Source organism: Strix aluco, chromosome 12 (genome assembly GCF_031877795.1).
Source record: "Strix aluco isolate bStrAlu1 chromosome 12, bStrAlu1.hap1, whole genome shotgun sequence".
In the NCBI taxonomy this organism is placed as follows: Eukaryota; Metazoa; Chordata; class Aves; order Strigiformes; family Strigidae; genus Strix; species Strix aluco.
The window spans coordinates 3,354,249-3,378,465 of NC_133942.1; the positions used below are offsets into that span (position 1 = coordinate 3,354,249).

At 54.9% G+C, this 24,217-nt stretch overlaps 1 non-coding gene across 1 annotated transcript; it reads right to left on the reverse strand.

Annotated features, from left to right (window-relative positions):
* Positions 1-2,765: 2,765 nt before the first annotated feature.
* Positions 2,766-2,847, reverse strand: TRNAS-AGA (transfer RNA serine (anticodon AGA)). Its single transcript has one exon. It is a non-coding gene; the product is annotated as a tRNA-Ser (tRNA).
* Between the last annotated feature and the right edge of the window lie 21,370 nt (positions 2,848-24,217).

Consider the following 24,217-nt stretch of genomic DNA (forward strand, 5'->3'; position numbering starts at 1 on the left):
CTCATCTGGCCCCTCTGGACTTGTGTGTGTTGTCTGAGTGGTGTGGCAGATTGATAACCATTGCCCTTTGGATTATAGGCACTTCATTCTGGTCCCCATCCCTGTCTTCCAGCTCAGGGGACTCGGTATGACCAATCTAATTACACATGTTAGAGGGTGGGCTGATCAGTTAATATTGGTAAGGTAAGGAGTCTATGCTTGTTCCATGCAGGATCAGCACGTGCTTGTCCTGTGCAGCTGTTGTACAGTGTTAATCTTCATTGTTATAAATAAATGTGTATTGCAGGTTCAGTGGTTTAATAGAAGATTATGGTCCATCGTTGTTCTGCCTGTGGTTATATGCCCAGAGTTTTTTGGAAAACAAGTCTCCTTTTGTTTTATCATTTGTACTGTGTGTTCTCATCCAGTGAGAGGTGATTTAAGGTAGATCTTCAGGTGACCCTGAGGTAAAAGCTCTTAGTCCTAGGCAGTGTTCATTTCTCTAAGCAAGTTCTACAGCAGTTAGGGCCTTGCCTTTCACATTGACTGCAAAGGCCTTGCCCTGCCCGTGCTGTGCTGTGTTGTGCTCCCCAAGAGCTCCTGGCTTGTCATCGCTTCTGGCACAGCTCTGTCCTTGCTGCTCACCAACAGCTGAGGTCTGCCCTTCCCACCATGCAGGGTGCCAAAGAGACAGAGAAACCCCTCCTCTCTGTGCCTGGTGCCACTCCTGTCCTGCCCAACACTGCTCAGAGTGCAAGTGGCCCCCAGTCAGCCCAAGGCAGGGCTGGACCAGCAGGACTGAGTGCTCACCAAACTTAGATCCTGTGAGATGTTCCAGGAAGGCTCTGGACTGGCTGAGCTGGTAGAGCCTGTTGGTGAGAGGAGGGATGAGGTGACTGAGCTTCTCCTTTGCTTGCACTGTTTTTCCCACACTCAGTGGCATGGCTGCAGGGAACGGACATGCACCAGCAATGGGCTTGTCTCTCTTTCCCTTTCTCTGGGCTCTCTCTGCATGTGCCCCTCAGGGCTTCACTCTTCCTTAAGATGTTGCACCACCCAGGCAGGGTACCAGCAGCCCCACTTCCTCTCAGGGGCTGTGAGAGAATAAACCCATCAGAGCCTCGCATGGCAGGGGATGGTCTCCTGATGCCATAGTCTCCACCATGTCCTCTTTTGCACTTCCATGTCTTTCCCAGAAGAGGAGGAGACAGGAGAGACCCAACCCTCATCATCTCATCCTTAAGCTAAATTTGGGAAATCCCCCTGGGAAAAGGTGTCCATATGTGCAAGGGCTCGGAATGAGTCAGGCAGAATATCCCCGGGACCACAGAAATGATCTCAGATCCGTGAGGAGTCTTCCTTTCCTTGTTACCACTGAGGGCCATGTCTGCAGGCCCTCTTTGGAGATGAGCAACTGTATTGGGTTTTCGATGCAAAGGTTTGGTAACAGGGGTGCTGCAGGTGTGGCTTCTATGAGAATATGCCAGAAGCTTCCCCCATTTCTGACAGAGCCAATGCCAGCTGGCTCCAAGACAAACCCACCGCTGGAAAAAGCTGGGCCAATCAGCAATGGTGGTAGCGCCTCTGTGATAACATATTTAAGAAGAGGTAAAAGCTGCTGCACAATAGTAGCTGGAAGAGAGGAGTGAGAATATGTGAGAAACAACTCTGCAGACACCAAGGTCAGTGAAGAAGGAGGGGGAGGATGTGCTCGAGGCATGGGAGCTGAGACTCCCCTGGAGCCCATGGTAAAGACCATGGTGAGGCAGGCTGTGCCCCTGCAGCCCAGGGAGGATAATGGTGGAGCAGATCTCCACCTGCAGCCTGGGAAGGACCCCATGCAAGAGCAGGTGGATGTGTCCAAAGGAGGCTGTGACCCCAGGGGAAGTCCACACTGGAGCTGGTTTTCTGGGCAGGACTTGCAACCCTGTGGAGGATCCACACTGGAGCAGTCTGTTCCTGAAGGAGTGCACCCCATGGAAAGGACCCACGTGGGAGCAGTTCATGAAGAAGTGCAGCCCATGGGAAGGACCCACACTGCATAAGTTCATGGTCCCCGTAGCTGGGACCCCATGCTGGAGCAGGGGAAGAAAGTGAGGAGGAAGGAGCAGCACAGGCAACGTGAGATGAACTGACCACAACCCCTACTCCATATCCCCTTTGCTGCTTGGGAGGAGGAGGCAGAGAAATCAGGAGCGAAGTTGAGCCCAGGAAGAAGGGAAGGGTGGCGGGAAGGTGTTTTAAGATTTGTTTTTATTTCTCATGATCCTACTCTGGTGTGATTGGTAGTAAATTACATTTGTTTCCCCAGGTGGAGTCTGTTTTTCCCGTGGTCTTAAGTGGTGAACATGCTTCCTGTCCTTATCTTGACCCACAAACCTTTTGTTACATTTTCACTCCCCCTATCCAGTGGAGGAGGGGGAGTGACAGAGCAGCCTGGTGGGCACCTGGCAGCCAGCCAAGATCAACCCACCAGAGCAGCTGTAGTTTCAGGTGTAGGGAAGAGAAGCTGGTGGGGATGTGCTGCTTGGGATGTGTGGTAAAGGTCAGGTTTTTAAGCTCCACTCAAGAACCAACAAGAGTGGACCTCTTACTGCCCCCTTTTGTCTTCATTGAACTTGCCTATCTTGTAAATAGGAGAAGAATTCCCCATGCCTGCAGGCATTTCTGGAGGGAGGCAAGAACCAGCATGGTAGGCACAGGGGTGCCCAAATCCAGGCACCTGGAGTCCCACGGCTGCAGCGTGGGGCCAACTGCAGGCAGCCCAAAAGGAGACTGCAACACCCCGTAGTTGGCAGGATTCGAACCTGCGCGGGGAAACCCCAATGGATTTCTAGTCCATCGCCTTGACCACTCGGCCACAACTACCTGCTGCAGCCCTCTCTGCCCTGCTGATCACATGCCCTGTGCACTGACACCCGGCTCCCTGGGAGATTCAGGGCAATGTTCCAGCTGAACATTTACAGCTGGGACCTGCACTGAGCATGACGTGCACCTGGTGCCAGACTTCCAGAGGCCTTGAGAGGCAGGAGCCCAGGGGCTACATCTGCAGCTCCCAGAGCCTTGTCCTCATCCGGCCATCAGTGACATGCTGCCCTGGGGGGATGGTTTCACTCCCCAGATGGCATCTCTGCTGCTTCCAGGGGAGAAGGGAAGACAGCTTCTTATCTGACGGGGACTCCAAGCCTGCTGAGAGCAGTAGGGTGGGGACATTGCTGCAGGGAAGACGGTGACCACCCAGGAGCACCACATGGAGACGCAGGATGGTGTCAACCCTTGATCAAAGACCTGCTGTGCACGTTCTTGGTGTGTAGGGGGGGACGGTTTGCGAGAGTGGGAGCGTTCTATGGAAAGCGCAAGGTAGAGCCTGGCTGAGGAAAAGTGTGGAGGGGCAAAGTGAGAATAAATGGGAGGTGTGGATGACTTGGAGGGAGACAGGAGACACCTTGTGTCAGTGGAATAGGTTTCTCTGGATCTTTTTGCCAGCTCTGGCAAGCATTGTGCAATGCCTGAGCATGGACCAAAATACCAAACGGCCTGCAAAACCGATCATTTCCATCACTAGATGAAAATAGCTCTGATTCCCTTTTGGCTCTGGAGGAGGAGAGTGGCGCTGAGTAGACGGTATGGAGGTGGTACATGTGGCAGTGCCTGTCTGCATGCAGGGCAAGGGTGGGAGGTGGTTGCAGTGGAGATGGCGAGCACGAGGAGCGGCTTGAGGAACGGTGTGTGCAGGCGGCTGGAGGGAGGAGGCCGGCCAGTCTGTGAAGTGGAGGAGCAGGAGGCCATCCAGGCTCTGATCTGGAAGAGCGGGAGGCAACGCTGCCCACAGGTGCGCTGATGGAATAGTGCTGAACACAGATGCCTTCTAAGCAGTTGACCTCTCTTCGTGATTCCTAGGCAATGCTGGCAAACGGCTCTTCAGCCTGGCTCCAGGATGGGTGCCTTCACATTTCTGCAGGCAGGCTCTTCTGCTCAGAAACCACGCAGCTTTCCCCTGGGGTTTCAAGCCACGGCCCTCGCCTCCCTGCAGCCTTGAGACCAGCTGGGACGAGTGCTTTCTGCCTGCTGGGAGGGCTCCAGGCTTGAGGGATTGAGGGCTCCGTGGGGCCACAAACATTCCTTGTTCATGAAGCATCTGAACACCTAGCAGTTGTCGCTTGCTGAGGACTCGCTGGTGATTCAGCCCTTGCCTCTTTCATCCGAAATGTTGTGATCCCGCTTCACACCACTGAACATCGAAACGATTCATCTGTGTCCCAGCTTCCTAAGTCCAATCAACTCAGTGGTCTCAGGCTAGTGTACAAGGGGATTTGAAGTGCGTTTGCATGATACAGATTGCCTTTGTCACTTTGCCTTCTTCATGGCGAGCATGGCCACCAGTCACAGTGAAATTGAGCTTTGAGGGACACCTCAAGTCAAGTGCTGTCAGTGCAGGCACTCCGGTTAACCCTGAGAGACATTTCCCCCCACGGGTCACGTAGACACACTGTGAGTAAGTTCAGGCAGCAGGGCAAGACGGCACAATCCCCTATGGCGGGAGAAGAGACTCATCTCACCAGGGGTGAGGCAAAGCTCAACTCAACGGCAAAGTCCATTGTGGGCTGGAAGGATGTCCCCTGCGGGCAGGACTGATGGCCGTGAGGACCTTGCTTACGCTCATCAGGCTCTGCCACAGACTGGTGATGTGAGCAAAGCCGTGCCCACGTCCTTCCCTGAAGGAGACCCACACGCAAATTGACCTGTTCTGCTCAGGGAGTTCATCCCAGAGGCCAGAGGCCACCATGGCCTGCTTTTGAGGGGAGGCTCAGGGCACGGAGCCAGGAGCTCCTGGCCCTTTACCCTGGGTCAGGGATGGGGTGGCCCATTCCATTCATTTCTGATTTCAAAGGGACATTGGATCAGTCTCCCAGAGCACTGGGAGTCATCGTGATGTGGAAGAGTCGGGAAAAACCCTCAGCTCCTGGCAAACATGAGTCACCCTGCTGTGGACTTCAGTGGACACGGTGGCCTGGTTCCCATGCGTGCCAGGGATACCAGAGCTCATAGCCCCAAAGTGCCGCCTTCCTCAAGGGTATTTCCACACATTTTAGCACCATTCCTGAATCAACTGGTGCTTCTCTGCAATCTCCTGCATTTTTTGTCTTCCGTGGCATGGTGGCTTTTGGTGGCTGCTCAGGGGCTCGTGTGACGCAGTGTCCCCCAGAACAACAAAGGTTGCAATGGGCCTCTGGAGGTCTTCTGCTCCGATCCACTGCTCTGTGCAGACCAAACTTCCCAGGTACCTCCGCAGGCTCTGGGCCTTGTCCTGTTGACTTCTGAACACTGCCACTGTCAGAGAGGTCCCTGTCTCTTGAGTAGCTCTTCCAGGGCTGCACCGTGAGCTCTGTCACTGCTTTTCCCAAAAAGACATTTCCCTTGTTGCAACTTGTGGTTGTTGCCCCTTGCCCTTTTGCAGTGCACCTCTCAGGAGAGTCTGGCTCCATCCTTTCTCTAACCTCCTGGAGCTGGTGGGAGACAGCAGTTCCATTCCCTCCTCCCCACTTTGCTCATCTCCGCCAGGTTCCACAAACCTTGTGCCCTCGGCCTCACCCCATACGTCCCTCGCTCCAGCCCTTGCGTCCCGCCTGCTCCTCTGCCAGTACCTCTCTCCATGAGAGATCATCACCACCACCTCTCTTGCCCCTGGGGACACAAAATGGGGCACACCAATCCAGATGTGGCCTCTGCAGTGCCAAGGGAAGGGCAACCCTCCCTCCCCTCAGCTTTCGACCAACAGTTTGAGTTGGAAAAGACATTTTGAGATGACCCATGCCAACCATGGGTCCACCAAACAGGTCTGCTTTCACCTGAACAGGGGCTTGAGGCCTGCTCCCCACCCTACCAGCCAGAGGCTCTCACAGCTGAGCCTCCCAGGCCCACAAGTGGGCCACCAGATGACACTGAGGGTGCCAGCACTGGTGAGCGGTGAGAATAAATGGGAGGTTTGGATGACTTGGAGGGAGACAGTAGACAGCTTATGTTGGTGGAATAGTTTTGTCTGGATCTTTTTGCTAGCTCTGGCAAGCATTGTGCAATGCCTGAGCATGGACCATAATACCACACAACCTGCAAAACTGATCATTTCCATCACTAGATGAAAATAGCTCTGATTCTCTTTCGGCTCTAGATGACGAGAGTGGCGCTGAGTATATGGTATGGAGGTGATACATGTGGCAGTGCCTGTCTGCATGCAGAGCAAGGGTGGGAGGTGGTTGCAGTGGTGGTGGTGAGCATGAGGAGCAGCTTGAGGAATGGTGTGTGCAGAGGACGTGAAGAAGGATTCCAGCCACTGTGTAATTTGGGTGTGCGGTGGGAGGAAGTCTATTCTTTGTGCAATGGTCCAAAGGCCTGTCTGTCTGGGCTGAAGTCACCCTGGAGACGCTGACCTACCCTCTCCAGGCTCCAGCATCGCAGAGACACCCTGAAGTTTACTGGAACTGCGTGTAACAATGCTCCTGGTAACTAAGAACTGAGACACCCTCATTGCTCTTGCAGCTTACGGCCCGTGGGCCAAGGCAAACACAAGGCGCCTCTCATAACTGGATTCTCTACCGAACGGGGACAAAGCTTCTCAAGTCTCTCACTCCAGGCTTGCTTCAAAGAAAAACAGCCATGCTCTTTGCTGTGCTGACAGTCAAAAGCCATCCTGGGCAGTGGGGTTGTATGTGGGGTTTGTGTTAGCACACGAGTTACAGACTCCCACTCTGTCATCAGCAGTCCTACGAGTAGGTGGAGTGAAGAACGGGAGGATCATGATTGCGCATGTCAGTTCCCTATGGAAATGCCCACCCTAACCTCATCTGGCACTCACACTGCCTACCTCCAGACATGAAAAGAGGTGCTTTTCTCCTTTCCTCTCCATACGCATCCCCTGGAATTTATTCCCACAGCACCATAGAAAAAGAGAGAAGTGCCATGACTGTTTTTCATACGATGTTTGTGAGCAAAAATTAAGAGGACCAAAATGCTCATTCAAACTATCTGTATTAAATACCTCAAGGAACAATGTGGCAACTGGCCCCACAGGCCCATGATCAGCAGGTTACAGATTCATGCTCAACGACTCTGAGGCTTTTTGGTGCTCTGCTATCAGTTGAGGGAGCTCTATCCCCAACTGGTGGTGAGCTCAGGACAGAAGTCAGTGCTCTTCCTTGCAGAGCAGAGGGTTAACTGAGGCAGGAGGAGAACAAACCACCACGGGTCTCCAGCTGTGTTGCACAGTCTTTAATGAGAAGGAAGAAACGCAGTGGCACAGAACAGAGACCAAGAAACACATCTGCAGGGTTCAGGGAGGCACAGAGAATGGCCCGTTTCCCAAGGACAAGCTCCACACAAAGCGCTTGCCTTTTCCCATTCTGCTCTACCTGCTGGCCATCCCAGACCACCAAGAGCAGTCCTTAACTCCGGCACCCTCCCCGCAGCAGCAGGAGGTTCAGCAAAGCAGAAGAAAATGAGCCCTTTCTCGCTGAGTTCAGAGTGAAGCAGAGCGACAGGAGACACGGTGAGGACTGTCATGCAGTGAGGAGAAGTGAGCACAGGTCTCTTGGGCCAGGTGGAAGGAGAACACCCAGCCCGTCTGCAAGCAATGGCCACGCTCCCGCTGCTGAAAGTTCCTTGTCTTCCATCCTGCTCCAAAGGGGATGACCTGCCGCATTCAGCAGTTCATACTGCAGAAGGGGGGAGGCAGACACAGCCCTGACCCTCCCAGGCCAAGGGAGCCCCCAGAAGAGATGGGAACCCCCCCGGAGCTGAGGGAGCTCCCAACAGCAGCCGACAGAGAGGATCCCACGGCTGTGCTCTGGGGGAAAGAGGTGAGGATGGGGCCCGGCAGGGTCACCACCACCGGGGAGGCCTGGATGGCCACCGTCGAGTCAGCGCAGCGGGCGACACAGGGCTCACTGCAGCTGCTTGCCAGTGGGGTTGGGCCAGAGGCACCGCAGGGGCGTGGGGGACAGGGTCTGCAGCAAGACATCTCTCGGTGAGGGAGGCAAACCTGAAACACAGAGCAGGCAGGAAGCACCAAATTCAGTATCAGCCTGTCTCTCTTTTCCTCAGCTCTCTCTGTGGACACTGTATGCTTTAAAAGCTCAGACTGTGCCTACATCTCCCACGACCCTCATTGTGCCCTCCGAGTTGCACGGTACAGGAAGGCTGACCCACGTAGGGATAGGACCCACCACAGTGGGTTTGAAGCACCCGTGGAAACACTGATCACAGCCCACCTCCAGAACGCGCAGTGCTGATCTTGAAGGCACTGGATGCACCTGGCCGTTTGGTTAGAGACCATCTGCTGCAGGTGCAAATTCTGGTGGGCAGGCCTCCCTGCAGCTGAGCCCCATTGATTCCCTTCTGCTTGGAAGAACCCCCTCCTCCCAGGCCTCCCCAGCCACCTCCGCCAAGAGGGAAAGAGGTGACAGCCCTTCAACAGTTCTATTGCAGGCCCAGGCCGAGGCAGCCCAAGTGTCAACCTGAGCAGCCACCATGACAGCAGTTCAGCCCACAGAGAGAGAGATGCAGCGGACTCAGGCTTACCTCGTTCCTCGAGGAAAGGGAGGCAAGAGAGGAGGATGCAGAGCCTGGAGCAGCGCAGGCTTTTATGCTGTGTCCCCGAGCCCCGTGGGGCCACAAACATTCCTTGCTCATGAAGCATCTGAACACCTAGCAGTTGTCGCTTGCTGAGGACTCGCTGGTGATTCAGCCCTTGCCTCTTTCATCCGAAATGTTGTGATCCCGCTTCACACCACTGAACATCGAAACGATTCATCTGTGTCCCAGCTTCCTAAGTCCAATCAACTCAGTGGTCTCAGGCTAGTGTACAAGGGGATTTGAAGTGCGTTTGCATGATACAGATTGCCTTTGTCACTTTGCCTTCTTCATGGCGAGCATGGCCACCAGTCACAGTGAAATTGAGCTTTGAGGGACACCTCAAGTCAAGTGCTGTCAGTGCAGGCACTCCGGTTAACCCTGAGAGACATTTCCCCCCACGGGTCACGTAGACACACTGTGAGTAAGTTCAGGCAGCAGGGCAAGACGGCACAATCCCCTATGGCGGGAGAAGAGACTCATCTCACCAGGGGTGAGGCAAAGCTCAACTCAACGGCAAAGTCCATTGTGGGCTGGAAGGATGTCCCCTGCGGGCAGGACTGATGGCCGTGAGGACCTTGCTTACGCTCATCAGGCTCTGCCACAGACTGGTGATGTGAGCAAAGCCGTGCCCACGTCCTTCCCTGAAGGAGACCCACACGCAAATTGACCTGTTCTGCTCAGGGAGTTCATCCCAGAGGCCAGAGGCCACCATGGCCTGCTTTTGAGGGGAGGCTCAGGGCACGGAGCCAGGAGCTCCTGGCCCTTTACCCTGGGTCAGGGATGGGGTGGCCCATTCCATTCATTTCTGATTTCAAAGGGACATTGGATCAGTCTCCCAGAGCACTGGGAGTCATCGTGATGTGGAAGAGTCGGGAAAAACCCTCAGCTCCTGGCAAACATGAGTCACCCTGCTGTGGACTTCAGTGGACACGGTGGCCTGGTTCCCATGCGTGCCAGGGATACCAGAGCTCATAGCCCCAAAGTGCCGCCTTCCTCAAGGGTATTTCCACACATTTTAGCACCATTCCTGAATCAACTGGTGCTTCTCTGCAATCTCCTGCATTTTTTGTCTTCCGTGGCATGGTGGCTTTTGGTGGCTGCTCAGGGGCTCGTGTGACGCAGTGTCCCCCAGAACAACAAAGGTTGCAATGGGCCTCTGGAGGTCTTCTGCTCCGATCCACTGCTCTGTGCAGACCAAACTTCCCAGGTACCTCCGCAGGCTCTGGGCCTTGTCCTGTTGACTTCTGAACACTGCCACTGTCAGAGAGGTCCCTGTCTCTTGAGTAGCTCTTCCAGGGCTGCACCGTGAGCTCTGTCACTGCTTTTCCCAAAAAGACATTTCCCTTGTTGCAACTTGTGGTTGTTGCCCCTTGCCCTTTTGCAGTGCACCTCTCAGGAGAGTCTGGCTCCATCCTTTCTCTAACCTCCTGGAGCTGGTGGGAGACAGCAGTTCCATTCCCTCCTCCCCACTTTGCTCATCTCCGCCAGGTTCCACAAACCTTGTGCCCTCGGCCTCACCCCATACGTCCCTCGCTCCAGCCCTTGCGTCCCGCCTGCTCCTCTGCCAGTACCTCTCTCCATGAGAGATCATCACCACCACCTCTCTTGCCCCTGGGGACACAAAATGGGGCACACCAATCCAGATGTGGCCTCTGCAGTGCCAAGGGAAGGGCAACCCTCCCTCCCCTCAGCTTTCGACCAACAGTTTGAGTTGGAAAAGACATTTTGAGATGACCCATGCCAACCATGGGTCCACCAAACAGGTCTGCTTTCACCTGAACAGGGGCTTGAGGCCTGCTCCCCACCCTACCAGCCAGAGGCTCTCACAGCTGAGCCTCCCAGGCCCACAAGTGGGCCACCAGATGACACTGAGGGTGCCAGCACTGGTGAGCGGTGAGAATAAATGGGAGGTTTGGATGACTTGGAGGGAGACAGTAGACAGCTTATGTTGGTGGAATAGTTTTGTCTGGATCTTTTTGCTAGCTCTGGCAAGCATTGTGCAATGCCTGAGCATGGACCATAATACCACACAACCTGCAAAACTGATCATTTCCATCACTAGATGAAAATAGCTCTGATTCTCTTTCGGCTCTAGACGACGAGAGTGGCGCTGAGTATATGGTATGGAGGTGATACATGTGGCAGTGCCTGTCTGCATGCAGAGCAAGGGTGGGAGGTGGTTGCAGTGGTGGTGGTGAGCATGAGGAGCAGCTTGAGGAATGGTGTGTGCAGAGGACGTGAAGAAGGATTCCAGCCACTGTGTAATTTGGGTGTGCGGTGGGAGGAAGTCTATTCTTTGTGCAATGGTCCAAAGGCCTGTCTGTCTGGGCTGAAGTCACCCTGGAGACGCTGACCTACCCTCTCCAGGCTCCGGCATCGCAGAGACACCCTGAAGTTTACTGGAACTGCGTGTAACAATGCTCCTGGTAACTAAGAACTGAGACACCCTCATTGCTCTTGCAGCTTACGGCCCGTGGGCCAAGGCAAACACAAGGCGCCTCTCATAACTGGATTCTCTACCGAACGGGGACAAAGCTTCTCAAGTCTCTCACTCCAGGCTTGCTTCAAAGAAAAACAGCCATGCTCTTTGCTGTGCTGACAGTCAAAAGCCATCCTGGGCAGTGGGGTTGTATGTGGGGTTTGTGTTAGCACACGAGTTACAGACTCCCACTCTGTCATCAGCAGTCCTACGAGTAGGTGGAGTGAAGAACGGGAGGATCATGATTGCGCATGTCAGTTCCCTATGGAAATGCCCACCCTAACCTCATCTGGCACTCACACTGCCTACCTCCAGACATGAAAAGAGGTGCTTTTCTCCTTTCCTCTCCATACGCATCCCCTGGAATTTATTCCCACAGCACCATAGAAAAAGAGAGAAGTGCCATGACTGTTTTTCATACGATGTTTGTGAGCAAAAATTAAGAGGACCAAAATGCTCATTCAAACTATCTGTATTAAATACCTCAAGGAACAATGTGGCAACTGGCCCCACAGGCCCATGATCAGCAGGTTACAGATTCATGCTCAACGACTCTGAGGCTTTTTGGTGCTCTGCTATCAGTTGAGGGAGCTCTATCCCCAACTGGTGGTGAGCTCAGGACAGAAGTCAGTGCTCTTCCTTGCAGAGCAGAGGGTTAACTGAGGCAGGAGGAGAACAAACCACCACGGGTCTCCAGCTGTGTTGCACAGTCTTTAATGAGAAGGAAGAAACGCAGTGGCACAGAACAGAGACCAAGAAACACATCTGCAGGGTTCAGGGAGGCACAGAGAATGGCCCGTTTCCCAAGGACAAGCTCCACACAAAGCGCTTGCCTTTTCCCATTCTGCTCTACCTGCTGGCCATCCCAGACCACCAAGAGCAGTCCTTAACTCCGGCACCCTCCCCGCAGCAGCAGGAGGTTCAGCAAAGCAGAAGAAAATGAGCCCTTTCTCGCTGAGTTCAGAGTGAAGCAGAGCGACAGGAGACACGGTGAGGACTGTCATGCAGTGAGGAGAAGTGAGCACAGGTCTCTTGGGCCAGGTGGAAGGAGAACACCCAGCCCGTCTGCAAGCAATGGCCACGCTCCCGCTGCTGAAAGTTCCTTGTCTTCCATCCTGCTCCAAAGGGGATGACCTGCCGCATTCAGCAGTTCATACTGCAGAAGGGGGGAGGCAGACACAGCCCTGACCCTCCCAGGCCAAGGGAGCCCCCAGAAGAGATGGGAACCCCCCCGGAGCTGAGGGAGCTCCCAACAGCAGCCGACAGAGAGGATCCCACGGCTGTGCTCTGGGGGAAAGAGGTGAGGATGGGGCCCGGCAGGGTCACCACCACCGGGGAGGCCTGGATGGCCACCGTCGAGTCAGCGCAGCGGGCGACACAGGGCTCACTGCAGCTGCTTGCCAGTGGGGTTGGGCCAGAGGCACCGCAGGGGCGTGGGGGACAGGGTCTGCAGCAAGACATCTCTCGGTGAGGGAGGCAAACCTGAAACACAGAGCAGGCAGGAAGCACCAAATTCAGTATCAGCCTGTCTCTCTTTTCCTCAGCTCTCTCTGTGGACACTGTATGCTTTAAAAGCTCAGACTGTGCCTACATCTCCCACGACCCTCATTGTGCCCTCCGAGTTGCACGGTACAGGAAGGCTGACCCACGTAGGGATAGGACCCACCACAGTGGGTTTGAAGCACCCGTGGAAACACTGATCACAGCCCACCTCCAGAACGCGCAGTGCTGATCTTGAAGGCACTGGATGCACCTGGCCGTTTGGTTAGAGACCATCTGCTGCAGGTGCAAATTCTGGTGGGCAGGCCTCCCTGCAGCTGAGCCCCATTGATTCCCTTCTGCTTGGAAGAACCCCCTCCTCCCAGGCCTCCCCAGCCACCTCCGCCAAGAGGGAAAGAGGTGACAGCCCTTCAACAGTTCTATTGCAGGCCCAGGCCGAGGCAGCCCAAGTGTCAACCTGAGCAGCCACCATGACAGCAGTTCAGCCCACAGAGAGAGAGATGCAGCGGACTCAGGCTTACCTCGTTCCTCGAGGAAAGGGAGGCAAGAGAGGAGGATGCAGAGCCTGGAGCAGCGCAGGCTTTTATGCTGTGTCCCCGAGCCCCGTGGGGCCACAAACATTCCTTGCTCATGAAGCATCTGAACACCTAGCAGTTGTCGCTTGCTGAGGACTCGCTGGTGATTCAGCCCTTGCCTCTTTCATCCGAAATGTTGTGATCCCGCTTCACACCACTGAACATCGAAACGATTCATCTGTGTCCCAGCTTCCTAAGTCCAATCAACTCAGTGGTCTCAGGCTAGTGTACAAGGGGATTTGAAGTGCGTTTGCATGATACAGATTGCCTTTGTCACTTTGCCTTCTTCATGGCGAGCATGGCCACCAGTCACAGTGAAATTCAGCTTTGAGGGACACCTCAAGTCAAGTGCTGTCAGTGCAGGCACTCCGGTTAACCCTGAGAGACATTTCCCCCCACGGGTCACGTAGACACACTGTGAGTAAGTTCAGGCAGCAGGGCAAGACGGCACAATCCCCTATGGCGGGAGAAGAGACTCATCTCACCAGGGGTGAGGCAAAGCTCAACTCAACGGCAAAGTCCATTGTGGGCTGGAAGGATGTCCCCTGCGGGCAGGACTGATGGCCGTGAGGACCTTGCTTACGCTCATCAGGCTCTGCCACAGACTGGTGATGTGAGCAAAGCCGTGCCCACGTCCTTCCCTGAAGGAGACCCACACGCAAATTGACCTGTTCTGCTCAGGGAGTTCATCCCAGAGGCCAGAGGCCACCATGGCCTGCTTTTGAGGGGAGGCTCAGGGCACGGAGCCAGGAGCTCCTGGCCCTTTACCCTGGGTCAGGGATGGGGTGGCCCATTCCATTCATTTCTGATTTCAAAGGGACATTGGATCAGTCTCCCAGAGCACTGGGAGTCATCGTGATGTGGAAGAGTCGGGAAAAACCCTCAGCTCCTGGCAAACATGAGTCACCCTGCTGTGGACTTCAGTGGACACGGTGGCCTGGTTCCCATGCGTGCCAGGGATACCAGAGCTCATAGCCCCAAAGTGCCGCCTTCCTCAAGGGTATTTCCACACATTTTAGCACCATTCCTGAATCAACTGGTGCTTCTCTGCAATCTCCTGCATTTTTTGTCTTCCGTGGCATGGTGGCTTTTGGTGGCTGCTCAGGGGCTCGTGTGACGCAGTGTCCCCCAGAACAACAAAGGTTGCAATGGGCCTCTGGAGGTCTTCTGCTCCGATCCACTGCTCTGTGCAGACCAAACTTCCCAGGTACCTCCGCAGGCTCTGGGCCTTGTCCTGTTGACTTCTGAACACTGCCACTGTCAGAGAGGTCCCTGTCTCTTGAGTAGCTCTTCCAGGGCTGCACCGTGAGCTCTGTCACTGCTTTTCCCAAAAAGACATTTCCCTTGTTGCAACTTGTGGTTGTTGCCCCTTGCCCTTTTGCAGTGCACCTCTCAGGAGAGTCTGGCTCCATCCTTTCTCTAACCTCCTGGAGCTGGTGGGAGACAGCAGTTCCATTCCCTCCTCCCCACTTTGCTCATCTCCGCCAGGTTCCACAAACCTTGTGCCCTCGGCCTCACCCCATACGTCCCTCGCTCCAGCCCTTGCGTCCCGCCTGCTCCTCTGCCAGTACCTCTCTCCATGAGAGATCATCACCACCACCTCTCTTGCCCCTGGGGACACAAAATGGGGCACACCAATCCAGATGTGGCCTCTGCAGTGCCAAGGGAAGGGCAACCCTCCCTCCCCTCAGCTTTCGACCAACAGTTTGAGTTGGAAAAGACATTTTGAGATGACCCATGCCAACCATGGGTCCACCAAACAGGTCTGCTTTCACCTGAACAGGGGCTTGAGGCCTGCTCCCCACCCTACCAGCCAGAGGCTCTCACAGCTGAGCCTCCCAGGCCCACAAGTGGGCCACCAGATGACACTGAGGGTGCCAGCACTGGTGAGCGGTGAGAATAAATGGGAGGTTTGGATGACTTGGAGGGAGACAGTAGACAGCTTATGTTGGTGGAATAGTTTTGTCTGGATCTTTTTGCTAGCTCTGGCAAGCATTGTGCAATGCCTGAGCATGGACCATAATACCACACAACCTGCAAAACTGATCATTTCCATCACTAGATGAAAATAGCTCTGATTCTCTTTCGGCTCTAGACGACGAGAGTGGCGCTGAGTATATGGTATGGAGGTGATACATGTGGCAGTGCCTGTCTGCATGCAGAGCAAGGGTGGGAGGTGGTTGCAGTGGTGGTGGTGAGCATGAGGAGCAGCTTGAGGAATGGTGTGTGCAGAGGACGTGAAGAAGGATTCCAGCCACTGTGTAATTTGGGTGTGCGGTGGGAGGAAGTCTATTCTTTGTGCAATGGTCCAAAGGCCTGTCTGTCTGGGCTGAAGTCACCCTGGAGACGCTGACCTACCCTCTCCAGGCTCCGGCATCGCAGAGACACCCTGAAGTTTACTGGAACTGCGTGTAACAATGCTCCTGGTAACTAAGAACTGAGACACCCTCATTGCTCTTGCAGCTTACGGCCCGTGGGCCAAGGCAAACACAAGGCGCCTCTCATAACTGGATTCTCTACCGAACGGGGACAAAGCTTCTCAAGTCTCTCACTCCAGGCTTGCTTCAAAGAAAAACAGCCATGCTCTTTGCTGTGCTGACAGTCAAAAGCCATCCTGGGCAGTGGGGTTGTATGTGGGGTTTGTGTTAGCACACGAGTTACAGACTCCCACTCTGTCATCAGCAGTCCTACGAGTAGGTGGAGTGAAGAACGGGAGGATCATGATTGCGCATGTCAGTTCCCTATGGAAATGCCCACCCTAACCTCATCTGGCACTCACACTGCCTACCTCCAGACATGAAAAGAGGTGCTTTTCTCCTTTCCTCTCCATACGCATCCCCTGGAATTTATTCCCACAGCACCATAGAAAAAGAGAGAAGTGCCATGACTGTTTTTCATACGATGTTTGTGAGCAAAAATTAAGAGGACCAAAATGCTCATTCAAACTATCTGTATTAAATACCTCAAGGAACAATGTGGCAACTGGCCCCACAGGCCCATGATCAGCAGGTTACAGATTCATGCTCAACGACTCTGAGGCTTTTTGGTGCTCTGCTATCAGTTGAGGGAGCTCTATCCCCAACTGGTGGTGAGCTCAGGACAGAAGTCAGTGCTCTTCCTTGCAGAGCAGAGGGTTAACTGAGGCAGGAGGAGAACAAACCACCACGGGTCTCCAGCTGTGTTGCACAGTCTTTAATGAGAAGGAAGAAACGCAGTGGCACAGAACAGAGACCAAGAAACACATCTGCAGGGTTCAGGGAGGCACAGAGAATGGCCCGTTTCCCAAGGACAAGCTCCACACAAAGCGCTTGCCTTTTCCCATTCTGCTCTACCTGCTGGCCATCCCAGACCACCAAGAGCAGTCCTTAACTCCGGCACCCTCCCCGCAGCAGCAGGAGGTTCAGCAAAGCAGAAGAAAATGAGCCCTTTCTCGCTGAGTTCAGAGTGAAGCAGAGCGACAGGAGACACGGTGAGGACTGTCATGCAGTGAGGAGAAGTGAGCACAGGTCTCTTGGGCCAGGTGGAAGGAGAACACCCAGCCCGTCTGCAAGCAATGGCCACGCTCCCGCTGCTGAAAGTTCCTTGTCTTCCATCCTGCTCCAAAGGGGATGACCTGCCGCATTCAGCAGTTCATACTGCAGAAGGGGGGAGGCAGACACAGCCCTGACCCTCCCAGGCCAAGGGAGCCCCCAGAAGAGATGGGAACCCCCCCGGAGCTGAGGGAGCTCCCAACAGCAGCCGACAGAGAGGATCCCACGGCTGTGCTCTGGGGGAAAGAGGTGAGGATGGGGCCCGGCAGGGTCACCACCACCGGGGAGGCCTGGATGGCCACCATCGAGTCAGCGCAGCGGGCGACACAGGGCTCACTGCAGCTGCTTGCCAGTGGGGTTGGGCCAGAGGCACCGCAGGGGCGTGGGGGACAGGGTCTGCAGCAAGACATCTCTCGGTGAGGGAGGCAAACCTGAAACACAGAGCAGGCAGGAAGCACCAAATTCAGTATCAGCCTGTCTTTCTTTTCCTCAGCTCTCTCTGTGGACACTGTATGCTTTAAAAGCTCAGACTGTGCCTACATCTCCCACGACCCTCATTGTGCCCTCCGAGTTGCACGGTACAGGAAGGCTGACCCACGTAGGGATAGGACCCACCACAGTGGGTTTGAAGCACCCGTGGAAACACTGATCACAGCCCACCTCCAGAACGCGCAGTGCTGATCTTGAAGGCACTGGATGCACCTGGCCGTTTGGTTAGAGACCATCTGCTGCAGGTGCAAATTCTGGTGGGCAGGCCTCCCTGCAGCTGAGCCCCATTGATTCCCTTCTGCTTGGAAGAACCCCCTCCTCCCAGGCCTCCCCAGCCACCTCCGCCAAGAGGGAAAGAGGTGACAGCCCTTCAACAGTTCTATTGCAGGCCCAGGCCGAGGCAGCCCAAGTGTCAACCTGAGCAGCCACCATGACAGCAGTTCAGCCCACAGAGAGAGAGATGCAGCGGACTCAGGCTTACCTCGTTCCTCGAGGAAAGGGAGGCAAGAGAGGAGGATGCAGAGCCTGGAGCAGCGCAGGCTTTTATGCTGTGTCCCCGAGCCCCGTGGGGCCACAAACATTCCTTGCTCATGAAGCATCTGAACACCTAGCAGTTGTCGCTTGCTGAGGACTCGCTGGTGATTCAGCCCTTGCCTCTTTCATCCGAAATGTTGTGATCCCGCTTCACACCACTGAACATCGAAACGATTCATCTGTGTCCCAGCTTCCTAAGTCCAATCAACTCAGTGGTCTCAGGCTAGTGTACAAGGGGATTTGAAGTGCGTTTGCATGATACAGATTGCCTTTGTCACTTTGCCTTCTTCATGGCGAGCATGGCCACCAGTCACAGTGAAATTGAGCTTTGAGGGACACCTCAAGTCAAGTGCTGTCAGTGCAGGCACTCCGGTTAACCCTGAGAGACATTTCCCCCCACGGGTCACGTAGACACACTGTGAGTAAGTTCAGGCAGCAGGGCAAGACGGCACAATCCCCTATGGCGGGAGAAGAGACTCATCTCACCAGGGGTGAGGCAAAGCTCAACTCAACGGCAAAGTCCATTGTGGGCTGGAAGGATGTCCCCTGCGGGCAGGACTGATGGCCGTGAGGACCTTGCTTACGCTCATCAGGCTCTGCCACAGACTGGTGATGTGAGCAAAGCCGTGCCCACGTCCTTCCCTGAAGGAGACCCACACGCAAATTGACCTGTTCTGCTCAGGGAGTTCATCCCAGAGGCCAGAGGCCACCATGGCCTGCTTTTGAGGGGAGGCTCAGGGCACGGAGCCAGGAGCTCCTGGCCCTTTACCCTGGGTCAGGGATGGGGTGGCCCATTCCATTCATTTCTGATTTCAAAGGGACATTGGATCAGTCTCCCAGAGCACTGGGAGTCATCGTGATGTGGAAGAGTCGGGAAAAACCCTCAGCTCCTGGCAAACATGAGTCACCCTGCTGTGGACTTCAGTGGACACGGTGGCCTGGTTCCCATGCGTGCCAGGGATACCAGAGCTCATAGCCCCAAAGTGCCGCCTTCCTCAAGGGTATTTCCACACATTTTAGCACCATTCCTGAATCAACTGGTGCTTCTCTGCAATCTCCTGCATTTTTTGTCTTCCGTGGCATGGTGGCTTTTGGTGGCTGCTCAGGGGCTCGTGTGACGCAGTGTCCCCCAGAACAACAAAGGTTGCAATGGGCCTCTGGAGGTCTTCTGCTCCGATCCACTGCTCTGTGCAGACCAAACTTCCCAGGTACCTCCGCAGGCTCTGGGCCTTGTCCTGTTGACTTCTGAACACTGCCACTGTCAGAGAGGTCCCTGTCTCTTGAGTAGCTCTTCCAGGGCTGCACCGTGAGCTCTGTCACTGCTTTTCCCAAAAAGACATTTCCCTTGTTGCAACTTGTGGTTGTTGCCCCTTGCCCTTTTGCAGTGCACCTCTCAGGAGAGTCTGGCTCCATCCTTTCTCTAACCTCCTGGAGCTGGTGGGAGACAGCAGTTCCATTCCCTCCTCCCCACTTTGCTCATCTCCGCCAGGTTCCACAAACCTTGTGCCCTCGGCCTCACCCCATACGTCCCTCGCTCCAGCCCTTGCGTCCCGCCTGCTCCTCTGCCAGTACCTCTCTCCATGAGAGATCATCACCACCACCTCTCTTGCCCCTGGGGACACAAAATGGGGCACACCAATCCAGATGTGGCCTCTGCAGTGCCAAGGGAAGGGCAACCCTCCCTCCCCTCAGCTTTCGACCAACAGTTTGAGTTGGAAAAGACATTTTGAGATGACCCATGCCAACCATGGGTCCACCAAACAGGTCTGCTTTCACCTGAACAGGGGCTTGAGGCCTGCTCCCCACCCTACCAGCCAGAGGCTCTCACAGCTGAGCCTCCCAGGCCCACAAGTGGGCCACCAGATGACACTGAGGGTGCCAGCACTGGTGAGCGGTGAGAATAAATGGGAGGTTTGGATGACTTGGAGGGAGACAGTAGACAGCTTATGTTGGTGGAATAGTTTTGTCTGGATCTTTTTGCTAGCTCTGGCAAGCATTGTGCAATGCCTGAGCATGGACCATAATACCACACAACCTGCAAAACTGATCATTTCCATCACTAGATGAAAATAGCTCTGATTCTCTTTCGGCTCTAGACGACGAGAGTGGCGCTGAGTATATGGTATGGAGGTGATACATGTGGCAGTGCCTGTCTGCATGCAGAGCAAGGGTGGGAGGTGGTTGCAGTGGTGGTGGTGAGCATGAGGAGCAGCTTGAGGAATGGTGTGTGCAGAGGACGTGAAGAAGGATTCCAGCCACTGTGTAATTTGGGTGTGCGGTGGGAGGAAGTCTATTCTTTGTGCAATGGTCCAAAGGCCTGTCTGTCTGGGCTGAAGTCACCCTGGAGACGCTGACCTACCCTCTCCAGGCTCCGGCATCGCAGAGACACCCTGAAGTTTACTGGAACTGCGTGTAACAATGCTCCTGGTAACTAAGAACTGAGACACCCTCATTGCTCTTGCAGCTTACGGCCCGTGGGCCAAGGCAAACACAAGGCGCCTCTCATAACTGGATTCTCTACCGAACGGGGACAAAGCTTCTCAAGTCTCTCACTCCAGGCTTGCTTCAAAGAAAAACAGCCATGCTCTTTGCTGTGCTGACAGTCAAAAGCCATCCTGGGCAGTGGGGTTGTATGTGGGGTTTGTGTTAGCACACGAGTTACAGACTCCCACTCTGTCATCAGCAGTCCTACGAGTAGGTGGAGTGAAGAACGGGAGGATCATGATTGCGCATGTCAGTTCCCTATGGAAATGCCCACCCTAACCTCATCTGGCACTCACACTGCCTACCTCCAGACATGAAAAGAGGTGCTTTTCTCCTTTCCTCTCCATACGCATCCCCTGGAATTTATTCCCACAGCACCATAGAAAAAGAGAGAAGTGCCATGACTGTTTTTCATACGATGTTTGTGAGCAAAAATTAAGAGGACCAAAATGCTCATTCAAACTATCTGTATTAAATACCTCAAGGAACAATGTGGCAACTGGCCCCACAGGCCCATGATCAGCAGGTTACAGATTCATGCTCAACGACTCTGAGGCTTTTTGGTGCTCTGCTATCAGTTGAGGGAGCTCTATCCCCAACTGGTGGTGAGCTCAGGACAGAAGTCAGTGCTCTTCCTTGCAGAGCAGAGGGTTAACTGAGGCAGGAGGAGAACAAACCACCACGGGTCTCCAGCTGTGTTGCACAGTCTTTAATGAGAAGGAAGAAACGCAGTGGCACAGAACAGAGACCAAGAAACACATCTGCAGGGTTCAGGGAGGCACAGAGAATGGCCCGTTTCCCAAGGACAAGCTCCACACAAAGCGCTTGCCTTTTCCCATTCTGCTCTACCTGCTGGCCATCCCAGACCACCAAGAGCAGTCCTTAACTCTGGCACCCTCCCCGCAGCAGCAGGAGGTTCAGCAAAGCAGAAGAAAATGAGCCCTTTCTCGCTGAGTTCAGAGTGAAGCAGAGCGACAGGAGACACGGTGAGGACTGTCATGCAGTGAGGAGAAGTGAGCACAGGTCTCTTGGGCCAGGTGGAAGGAGAACACCCAGCCCGTCTGCAAGCAATGGCCACGCTCCCGCTGCTGAAAGTTCCTTGTCTTCCATCCTGCTCCAAAGGGGATGACCTGCCGCATTCAGCAGTTCATACTGCAGAAGGGGGGAGGCAGACACAGCCCTGACCCTCCCAGGCCAAGGGAGCCCCCAGAAGAGATGGGAACCCCCCCGGAGCTGAGGGAGCTCCCAACAGCAGCCGACAGAGAGGATCCCACGGCTGTGCTCTGGGGGAAAGAGGTGAGGATGGGGCCCGGCAGGGTCACCACCACCGGGGAGGCCTGGATGGCCACCGTCGAGTCAGCGCAGCGGGCGACACAGGGCTCACTGCAGCTGCTTGCCAGTGGGGTTGGGCCAGAGGCACCGCAGGGGCGTGGGGGACAGGGTCTGCAGCAAGACATCTCTCGGTGAGGGAGGCAAACCTGAAACACAGAGCAGGCAGGAAGCACCAAATTCAGTATCAGCCTGTCTTTCTTTTCCTCAGCTCTCTCTGTGGACACTGTATGCTTTAAAAGCTCAGACTGTGCCTACATCTCCCACGACCCTCATTGTGCCCTCCGAGTTGCACGGTACAGGAAGGCTGACCCACGTAGGGATAGGACCCACCACAGTGGGTTTGAAGCACCCGTGGAAACACTGATCACAGCCCACCTCCAGAACGCGCAGTGCTGATCTTGAAGGCACTGGATGCACCTGGCCGTTTGGTTAGAGACCATCTGCTGCAGGTGCAAATTCTGGTGGGCAGGCCTCCCTGCAGCTGAGCCCCATTGATTCCCTTCTGCTTGGAAGAACCCCCTCCTCCCAGGCCTCCCCAGCCACCTCCGCCAAGAGGGAAAGAGGTGACAGCCCTTCAACAGTTCTATTGCAGGCCCAGGCCGAGGCAGCCCAAGTGTCAACCTGAGCAGCCACCATGACAGCAGTTCAGCCCACAGAGAGAGAGATGCAGCGGACTCAGGCTTACCTCGTTCCTCGAGGAAAGGGAGGCAAGAGAGGAGGATGCAGAGCCTGGAGCAGCGCAGGCTTTTATGCTGTGTCCCCGAGCCCCGTGGGGCCACAAACATTCCTTGCTCATGAAGCATCTGAACACCTAGCAGTTGTCGCTTGCTGAGGACTCGCTGGTGATTCAGCCCTTGCCTCTTTCATCCGAAATGTTGTGATCCCGCTTCACACCACTGAACATCGAAACGATTCATCTGTGTCCCAGCTTCCTAAGTCCAATCAACTCAGTGGTCTCAGGCTAGTGTACAAGGGGATTTGAAGTGCGTTTGCATGATACAGATTGCCTTTGTCACTTTGCCTTCTTCATGGCGAGCATGGCCACCAGTCACAGTGAAATTCAGCTTTGAGGGACACCTCAAGTCAAGTGCTGTCAGTGCAGGCACTCCGGTTAACCCTGAGAGACATTTCCCCCCACGGGTCACGTAGACACACTGTGAGTAAGTTCAGGCAGCAGGGCAAGACGGCACAATCCCCTATGGCAGGAGAAGAGACTCATCTCACCAGGGGTGAGGCAAAGCTCAACTCAACGGCAAAGTCCATTGTGGGCTGGAAGGATGTCCCCTGCGGGCAGGACTGATGGCCGTGAGGACCTTGCTTACGCTCATCAGGCTCTGCCACAGACTGGTGATGTGAGCAAAGCCGTGCCCACGTCCTTCCCTGAAGGAGACCCACACGCAAATTGACCTGTTCTGCTCAGGGAGTTCATCCCAGAGGCCAGAGGCCACCATGGCCTGCTTTTGAGGGGAGGCTCAGGGCACGGAGCCAGGAGCTCCTGGCCCTTTACCCTGGGTCAGGGATGGGGTGGCCCATTCCATTCATTTCTGATTTCAAAGGGACATTGGATCAGTCTCCCAGAGCACTGGGAGTCATCGTGATGTGGAAGAGTCGGGAAAAACCCTCAGCTCCTGGCAAACATGAGTCACCCTGCTGTGGACTTCAGTGGACACGGTGGCCTGGTTCCCATGCGTGCCAGGGATACCAGAGCTCATAGCCCCAAAGTGCCGCCTTCCTCAAGGGTATTTCCACACATTTTAGCACCATTCCTGAATCAACTGGTGCTTCTCTGCAATCTCCTGCATTTTTTGTCTTCCGTGGCATGGTGGCTTTTGGTGGCTGCTCAGGGGCTCGTGTGACGCAGTGTCCCCCAGAACAACAAAGGTTGCAATGGGCCTCTGGAGGTCTTCTGCTCCGATCCACTGCTCTGTGCAGACCAAACTTCCCAGGTACCTCCGCAGGCTCTGGGCCTTGTCCTGTTGACTTCTGAACACTGCCACTGTCAGAGAGGTCCCTGTCTCTTGAGTAGCTCTTCCAGGGCTGCACCGTGAGCTCTGTCACTGCTTTTCCCAAAAAGACATTTCCCTTGTTGCAACTTGTGGTTGTTGCCCCTTGCCCTTTTGCAGTGCACCTCTCAGGAGAGTCTGGCTCCATCCTTTCTCTAACCTCCTGGAGCTGGTGGGAGACAGCAGTTCCATTCCCTCCTCCCCACTTTGCTCATCTCCGCCAGGTTCCACAAACCTTGTGCCCTCGGCCTCACCCCATACGTCCCTCGCTCCAGCCCTTGCGTCCCGCCTGCTCCTCTGCCAGTACCTCTCTCCATGAGAGATCATCACCACCACCTCTCTTGCCCCTGGGGACACAAAATGGGGCACACCAATCCAGATGTGGCCTCTGCAGTGCCAAGGGAAGGGCAACCCTCCCTCCCCTCAGCTTTCGACCAACAGTTTGAGTTGGAAAAGACATTTTGAGATGACCCATGCCAACCATGGGTCCACCAAACAGGTCTGCTTTCACCTGAACAGGGGCTTGAGGCCTGCTCCCCACCCTACCAGCCAGAGGCTCTCACAGCTGAGCCTCCCAGGCCCACAAGTGGGCCACCAGATGACACTGAGGGTGCCAGCACTGGTGAGCGGTGAGAATAAATGGGAGGTTTGGATGACTTGGAGGGAGACAGTAGACAGCTTATG